Raw genomic sequence first — 8,262 nt, 5'->3', positions numbered from 1 at the left:
AAATGAGTTAATACTTTTTTTATCCTATTAGAGGAACTCACTTACCTTTTTTACGATATCCTTAACAAAAGAAATGAAATCATTTAATTGAAAATTCAATGAAGGTAACAAATGTTATTGCCGTACAACAATTTTCTTAGTAAACAGTCAGATAAACAATCGTAATTCATTCAAAACGAAAAGTAATAATGATCCGTGTGCACCTCCAAGTATTTTTCCAAACTTCTTTATAATTAAAAAAAAAAGAAAGCAGAATTTTAGTATGTTATATTAATCAGTGATCCGTTAAAACGTTTGTAATGAATCATTTTCGAGTAAAATATCTTATTTCTGAGAATTGCCACCGTGCACAGTAATACAAAATTCAAACATAAGATCGTGATACTTTATCCGTTGCAACGTATCAAATGGATTGTATGCATTAAAAAATAATTGTGAAAAATGATATCCTATTTCTGAGAAACGTTTTCGGATAGGATCATAAATCATTCGGATACGAAACGTTACAATTTAAAAACAATTGCCAATACTGAAAAGTGAAAAAGTTTGAATCTGTAGAGGCTGTATTCTAGCGTCCCAGGATACTTTTCCAGTTTTTTGATTGGCAGACGATTTGCAGCTCGATTTTGCTTCAAAAGGAACTGTGACCGTGTCTGTTTAAATTCATTTCCTGAACTTCGATGGCGGTCTTTTAAACGGAATATTATTTGCAATTTTCCTTTGTGTATTTTAAAAGTATATTTTATAAGTCATTATTATTTCCTTAAAAATCGGACCTTCATTCTCGTTCCCTGCTGCAGACGATAAATATCACTTCGAACAGAGAAAGCAAAAGAGTTTGTTTTTCAACGGATAGAAATGAAATGGCGTGTAACTTAATCGGTCGTTCTTTTTCAAATTTTCTGTTCCGTAGTTAGTTGCGAAGTATTTATTTTATCAGTTAAAAATAGGAAGTGTCTTTTTATCATATTATATTCGTCGAATTCTGTAAGTGTTCTTTTTATTTAGCAATTAGAAAACCAGAAGTGCAGTGCGGGAAAGAAAACAAGAAAAAAAAAAAAAAAAACGCCAACCGGGTGCTAAATTGCGTCATTTTATTCCTTTTTATAACGCTTCTTTTGGAATATTTCGGGTTTAGCACTGTAGCATCTCAATTGTTTTTGGCGGACATTTCCTTTGGAAGGAAAGTGATAACTGTTTTAGAATCGAAAGTGAAATGATGAATGTGAGCAATTGAGTTATATGTCAGATTATCCTACCATTGGTGTTTTGTTATGACGTGTCAAAATTGTTTTCCAAACATAATCTTGAGATGTTGTTACAAAAAACTGTAATAAAATTTATATAGTTATTTCAATTCTGCCATTTGATTCAGGAATTTTGGCTCATTCTTATATGTTGAGAAAGCAATAGAATAAAAAAAATTGCAAAAGCTACTGCAGTTGGAAAATGGGTAAGTTTTTCTAAAAAAATTTTCAATGGTTTGTTTGCAGTTTGTATTAAAATCTTATAATATCATCAGTTTCTTTTATATCTGCTTTTAGTGTTTACGTTCAGATTTTTCATTATATCTGATTTTGTAATTTTGATTCCAATCACTTCAATAAACCTGTTATGTTTAATTGCGTACCAAGTTTCTCGTTAAGTAATCTCCTTGGTAGTATAGGTAGCCCTTTTTGTGACACATTAAAACTTTACTGTTTCATTTCCAAATTTTCTTCCTTTGTGTTCTTCAATTTGTGGATAAATTCCTATTCATTCTTAAATAGATTCATATTCTGCATTCACTTTGTTTTTTTAGAATTGCAAAACAATTCAGCATTCATTGAGTGGATAAGTTCTTGCTATCTAAATAATTCTGACCAAAAAAAATTTTTCTATTAAATTACTCAAAAGTGAAGTACAGTCCTTTCAGCAAGGCGTGTTATTCGAAATTACAATTTTGTACTGATACTTTTGAAATGAATGACTATTTTTTGTTTTGTTTTGAGAGCGAGTGCTGAAATCCTTTCAAAATGATTGAAACATCTGAAATTTCATAAATTTTTGGTGCGTAAAAAAATACATTTTCTTTTCAAAACTTTGACTGTGAAAATAATAACACAAGCAAATAAATTTCCTTTAGTCTATATATATTAGACATCAATTTTTGTTACATGTGTATTTTACACACATTCACTTCGTTATACTTTTGGCTTTCAATTTTAGTTGCATGTCTCTCCCCCCCCCCCCCCATTGCACACTTTCACTATGTTGGTGTGGTGTGGAAGTATGCAGAGTGCAATTTTGGTTCATTTCAATATGTAATTTATGTACGTGGTGTCTTTACAATTCACTAAAGAAGAAGCATAAGTTTCAGTAATGATGCGGACAAATTTGAATTGATGTCTATTGTTTTCGAGAATTAACTTTGGTATTGTAGTGACCGATTTTAATTAAACATTCTTTTAAGTATTTTCTAAAATAATAACCTATTTCGGTTTAGAGGGAGCCTTTTTCTGATTACAAATTTAAATGTGGTTTTTGTGCATTAAATTCTTACACCCCCCCCCCCTTTTTTTTTTTTTTTTTAAAGTTTCAACTGTTTATTTCTAGTGTTCATTTCATTGTGATGTATTAGTTCGCATCTCTTAATGTTAACTAATTTTTTTGGTTGCATATATTTCTTTTAAATGAAATCAAATTGAAAAATGAACTGCTTGTTTTTGTTTTGTTTTGAGAGCGAATTCTGAAATCATTTCTGATTGCTTGAAACCTCTGATTTTTTTATAAATTTTGAGTGCATGAAAAATACTTCCCCCCTCCCCCCCAATTTGTGTTTTGAATGTGGAAATAATATCACGAGTAATCAACTTTCTTTTAATTATATTTTTGGTTTTCGCTCTTGCTTGCATGCATCTTTTGACCATCCCCCGCCCCAATTACAATTTTGTGCTGATAGTAGTGAAATGAATTCAATTTATTTTGTTTTGTTTTCATGGAAAATGATCAAATCTTTTCTAAATGATTGAAACATCTGGAATTGCATAAAGTTGTGGTGCATAAAAAATTAATTTTGTTTTCAAAATATTGTGTGTGTGTATATATATATATAAATATTAGACATTAATTCCAGTTGCGTGTGCATTTTACACAAATTCACCCCATTATACTTTTGCCTGTCAATTTCACTTGCATGTATATCTCTTCCCCCCCCCTGCACATTTTCACTGTGTTGGTGTGGTGTGGAAGTATGCAGCATGCAATTTTGGTTCGTTTACATATGTAATTTATGTACAGTGTGTCTTCACGATTCACTTCAGAAGTATATTATCTAAATTTCTCTATTGATTCGAACAATATTAAATTCACATCTCCTGTTTTCATAAATTAATTTTCATATTGCAGTGTCTTAATTTAAGTGAACATTCCTGTTAGTATTTTACAAATTAAGTATGTATTTTGTGCATATCTCCCTCCCCCCCTTTATCTAGTTTTCATTCCATTTCGATTTATCAGTTCACATCTTTTAATATTCAATATCATTTTATGTTGTAATTTCTTTTTAATAAAATTTAAGATGTTTTCATTTTATTGATTCTATTCAATATGTTCATGTGGTGTGGAAGCTGTTATATTTCCATTGAATTTATTTTAATATGCCTTTTTCTCATTTGTACTTTTGTGTGTTCATTACGTGACATGCTCAATAAATTACTATTATCATTAAGAGTGTCATCCCCCCCCCCCACACACACTCAATGATTTTGTTCCTTTTAATTTTTTAAAGTCCTTGAAGCAACGTGTATAATTTATAATTACAAATTTCTACTGCTACGTGTGGAATGAATGAATAAGTATTTGATTTGTTTTGAGAGCGAGTGCTGAAATCATTTCTGGCATCTCATAAATTTTTGGTGAATAAGAAATGAGTCTTCTGTTCCAAATTTGCTGTTTTGACCATGAAAGTTATTTCATGAGAAAACAACTTTTATGAAATCAACTTTGTTAAATTATATATTTGGTTTTAATTTTGCTTGCATGTGTCTTAATTCTCACACACACACATTCACTGTGTTGGTGTGGTGTTGAAATATGCAGGATACAATTTTGGCTCATTTCCATATGTAATTAATTCATGTGCATGATGTTTTTATTATTTATTAAAAAAACATGTTCCATAAATTTCTGTATTGATTCGGACAATATTGAATTAGCATCGCCAATTTTTATGATTTAATTTTGGTATTGTGGTTACTGATTTTAATCGAACAGTCTTCTTCTAATAAGTAACAAATGTATTTCCGCTATTGGTTTTAGATGGAGTATTTAAATAATTGTTTATTAGAATATTACTTTTGTGCGTGATTCCCCCCCCCCCCCCCAAAAAAAAAAAGATGTTTCAGTCTTCTTCCTTTCACTGTTTCTTTTTTTTACATGTTCATTCCTAGTGATAATTTCATTTCGAGTTATTAGTTTAAATCTCTTAATGTTTACTACCATTTTATGTTGTAAAAAAAAAATTTATGAAATTAAGGATGGTTTCATTTTATGAACTCCATTCATGTGGTGTGAAAGCTGTCAGATGTCCATTCAATTTTTCTCCATATGCATTTTCCTCATTTGTGCTTGTTGTGTGTTTTAAGTGTCGTGCTCAATAAATTTATGCAATCATTCAGAATGTTACCTCCCTCCCCCCCCCCCCTTATATTTTTTTATAGTGTTGTATGCCAGTTTAATTTTTTAATTTATTTTCTAAGAACTAAAGAGATAATTTTGTTTTTACAGTGAACGTTGAAATAGTTTTAAAAAAATGGTCATACAAGATTTCTTTTATTCCATTTAAAAGATGTTATTTTGTTTATTTTTAAAAAGCTTTTCTTCCTGCTGTACTATTAATTTCATGTTCATTAATTGAAGTTTAAATTTTTTTAATGTTATTGCATTTGGTTTCATGCCTTATATATATATGCGTATGAAATTATAGATGTTTTGTTTGCAATGACTTTATCTGTATAGTGTTGGTGTGGTGTGACAGCTGTCAGAATGGCATTTGAATGCATTTTTTTATCCATTCTGCATGTTCTAGTTTGCTTTGTGTTTCTGATGTCTTAACGGATCACATTATATCAATTGATCAAGATAATATTGCTTTATTTTTTCTTTCAATCCTGTTTATATATGTGTCAGTTACTTTTTCAAAATGCATTTAATAATAGGTTAATTTGTTTTATTCTTTATTATTGTATAAAGCTAAAAATTTATTATTGTATAAAGTTAGTTACTCATTAACACGTGTTTATTCTTTAGAAATATTCGTATTAGAATATTAAAGGAAAGTGACTGATGGTTTGTTGACATTCTCTGAAACAGTGATTAACAAGTTCATGTAATACAAAAATTCACTGAAACATTTTAAATTCAGTGAAGCACATAAAAAACAATGTTTACAATTGATTTGGTTAGGATTTCTTTGAAATCTTTTTCGAAAACAAATATTTTATTTTGTATTGAATAATAAATATCTTAAATTATTATTTGTTATAAAAGTTCCCCCCCCCCCCTTCAATTGCATTAAACTGAGATTACCACTGCTTACTTTACTAATGTCTTCATAATGTCAGTTTCTTTAAATAAAAAAAAATAATGAGTATGATATATCTTATTATTATTTGGACACGCTTTGAAGAATTTTAAGCTTTGCATGGTTCATAGCATTTGTAGTTCATTTCCCCCCCCCCCCCCATATTCTCTGGTTGCTATAAAAACAAAAACTGTTAGTAAAATGAAACGCTTCTGCTTTCTTTCAATTTTTTTTTTTATTTTCTGGTTCTACAAATGAATTGGTAGTTCTGCTTTGAAAGTAGCAACCAGGTAAGTTGCAGAAAAGACATAAAAATGTTAATATCCTTGAAACAAAATATTGTTCAGTGTAATGTTCTTATAAGATGATTTTAAGTTTATATAGTGTTTTGTTAATCCTGCTTTGTCTATATATGAATCGCATGACCACTCCCACCTTACTTTTGTTTTGCACATAAAATTCATATTTTTAAATTTTGCTTTGTACATTTATGCAAGCTTCATCACCCAACTGCATATTTCCTTTGTGTTGTGGAAATTTATTTGGATATTGAAGTGTGAAAACCTTCATTACTTGCTTTTTGAATGTAAAATCACAGTGTGAAAGATTTGTTTATTTATGTGACATGATATCAAAATGTACTGTTTTGATGATGCTAATTTGTTTGTTTCTGTTTTGCAGAAAATTTTAACATTTATCAATATGAAATTTTATGAAAAATTAAGTGCATAATTGTTTCTTCATGTGAACTGTAGGTTTGTATCTTTTCTTTTACTTTAAATGAGTTATAATACATCTAATTGCATCTATTTAGCTAGTAAGGAATTTTGGGATTAGTAGGTCTAATGAATAACAAAATGAGTTTAAGTTTACATTTGGAGCTTATATTGTTTATTAAAGTGATAATTCTTATTTTTTATTATAAAACAGGTTATTACCCCCCCCCCCCCCAATTTACATTCCTCGCCTTTAAAAGTATACATTTCCTTCCAATGTATTTAATCCATTAAATGCTTGACAGTATTATATTGAATTTAATATTTTTATGGTGAAAATAATCATTTCTAAAGTTTCCCTCCTTTATATTTAATTCATGAGTTGTGTATTGCACTTGACTGAAAATATTGAAAAAAAAAAAAATTCTTATGTATAGACTTCTGTTTGACATTTTTAAAAAATTAATAATAATAAATGTTATAAGGAAAATAAAAAAAAAATGTATTTGGTAAAAGAAAATCTTAAATGCATATGAAGAAAAGAGAAAAAAAAAAAAAAGTTCCGATGAGTAACTGAAATTAAAATTCTTCTGTTTAAAATTCCTTTTCTAAAATTAAAAAAAAATGTAACAATCAGTTCCGATAGATAAAAAGTTTGTTGTCATTTTTCTCTTCGGGAGGGGAAGTAAATGTACAATGTTGCCATTCATGAAATGAGTTGTTATTATTGGAAACTGAATAGACACCGTAGCGGTCATGGTGAGTAAGTCATCCTACACCACTGATTGGTTCGATGGGATCCGAACATGTGATCGCAATCTTAATTATTTCTTTGCTAGGCGGTTGAATCCTGATTAACTGTTAACCGAACTGATTTCAACGGCTCTTCATTTGAATTTCATTTGTCCGTTGGTTGTCGGCGTGTGTGCTCTTCCATTGTTTGTGCTTTTCTAGAAATCTTTTTTAATTTCTAATTAATTTTTTTTTTCTTTTGTAGATGGATGTTTTGCATATTTACTGAGCGGATTTCCTCTTCAAGAATGAGTTTTATGGATTGCGTGTGTTTCAAGATTAAAAGAGAAACTGCCGAAAAGAATGTCTTTGTGTGCGAGAGAGGTTTGAAGAAGATTTTAATTTTGTTTTCATCTGTGATGAATTCTAATTCAGAAGTGTTTGTGTATGATGATTTTTAACAACTAGTCGAAGCTGAGTGAATTTCCCGGATGATATGTGTGAAAGTCATCCTGAGAAATATTTCTATCTGTGCTAGAAAAGTTTGAAGTTCATTCATTGACCTTCAACTTCCATATGTTGCGACTTCTTTTTTAGCACATTTTGTGATTAATTTTAACAAGAATGGAATGCTTTCACTGGTTTATCCTTCATGAGAATTGAAATTTTGACAGTGAAATTAATTTTGCTTTAAGAAGGAACATTTTTAAAAATTGCAAGGTAAGTGTTTATTTTTTTATATGTATGTTTGTTATCTATGTTATAACTTCTGTAATATGAATTTTGAACGTAGTGATGATACATCTTAAAAACATTGGCATTTTTATTCAATATTGAAATTTATGCATCCTTTATTTTCTTAATACAAGAAAAATTTAATTATATAACCCTTCCATAATATGAATTGGAAATAAATTTCTTCTTGTAATAACTGGATGCATATTTGATTTAGTAATGAATTCACTTATACATTTCATTTTATTAATACTTAGCTTTTTTTTTTTCATTAATTGCTATTTCACTTTTGTTTCTCACGTATGATGAAGTACTTTGCTTTTGTAGTATAATTGTTCATATATACAAGAAATCATTTTCCTTTACTATTGACTTGGTGTATATTAATATTACAATTTAGATTTAGTTTTATTTATATTGATTTTTCACTTCTTATTCTAGTACAGTTTAGTACTTTTGCTTTAGTATTACTTAATAACATATACAACCCTTTTATGTAATGAATAAGAAATCAAT

The sequence above is a fragment of the Argiope bruennichi genome, unplaced genomic scaffold (genome assembly GCF_947563725.1).
Source record: "Argiope bruennichi unplaced genomic scaffold, qqArgBrue1.1 scaffold_25, whole genome shotgun sequence".
Classification (NCBI taxonomy): domain Eukaryota; kingdom Metazoa; phylum Arthropoda; class Arachnida; order Araneae; family Araneidae; genus Argiope; species Argiope bruennichi.
The sequence above is the reverse complement of the archived record's forward strand: the minus strand, read 5'-3'. Positions refer to the sequence as shown.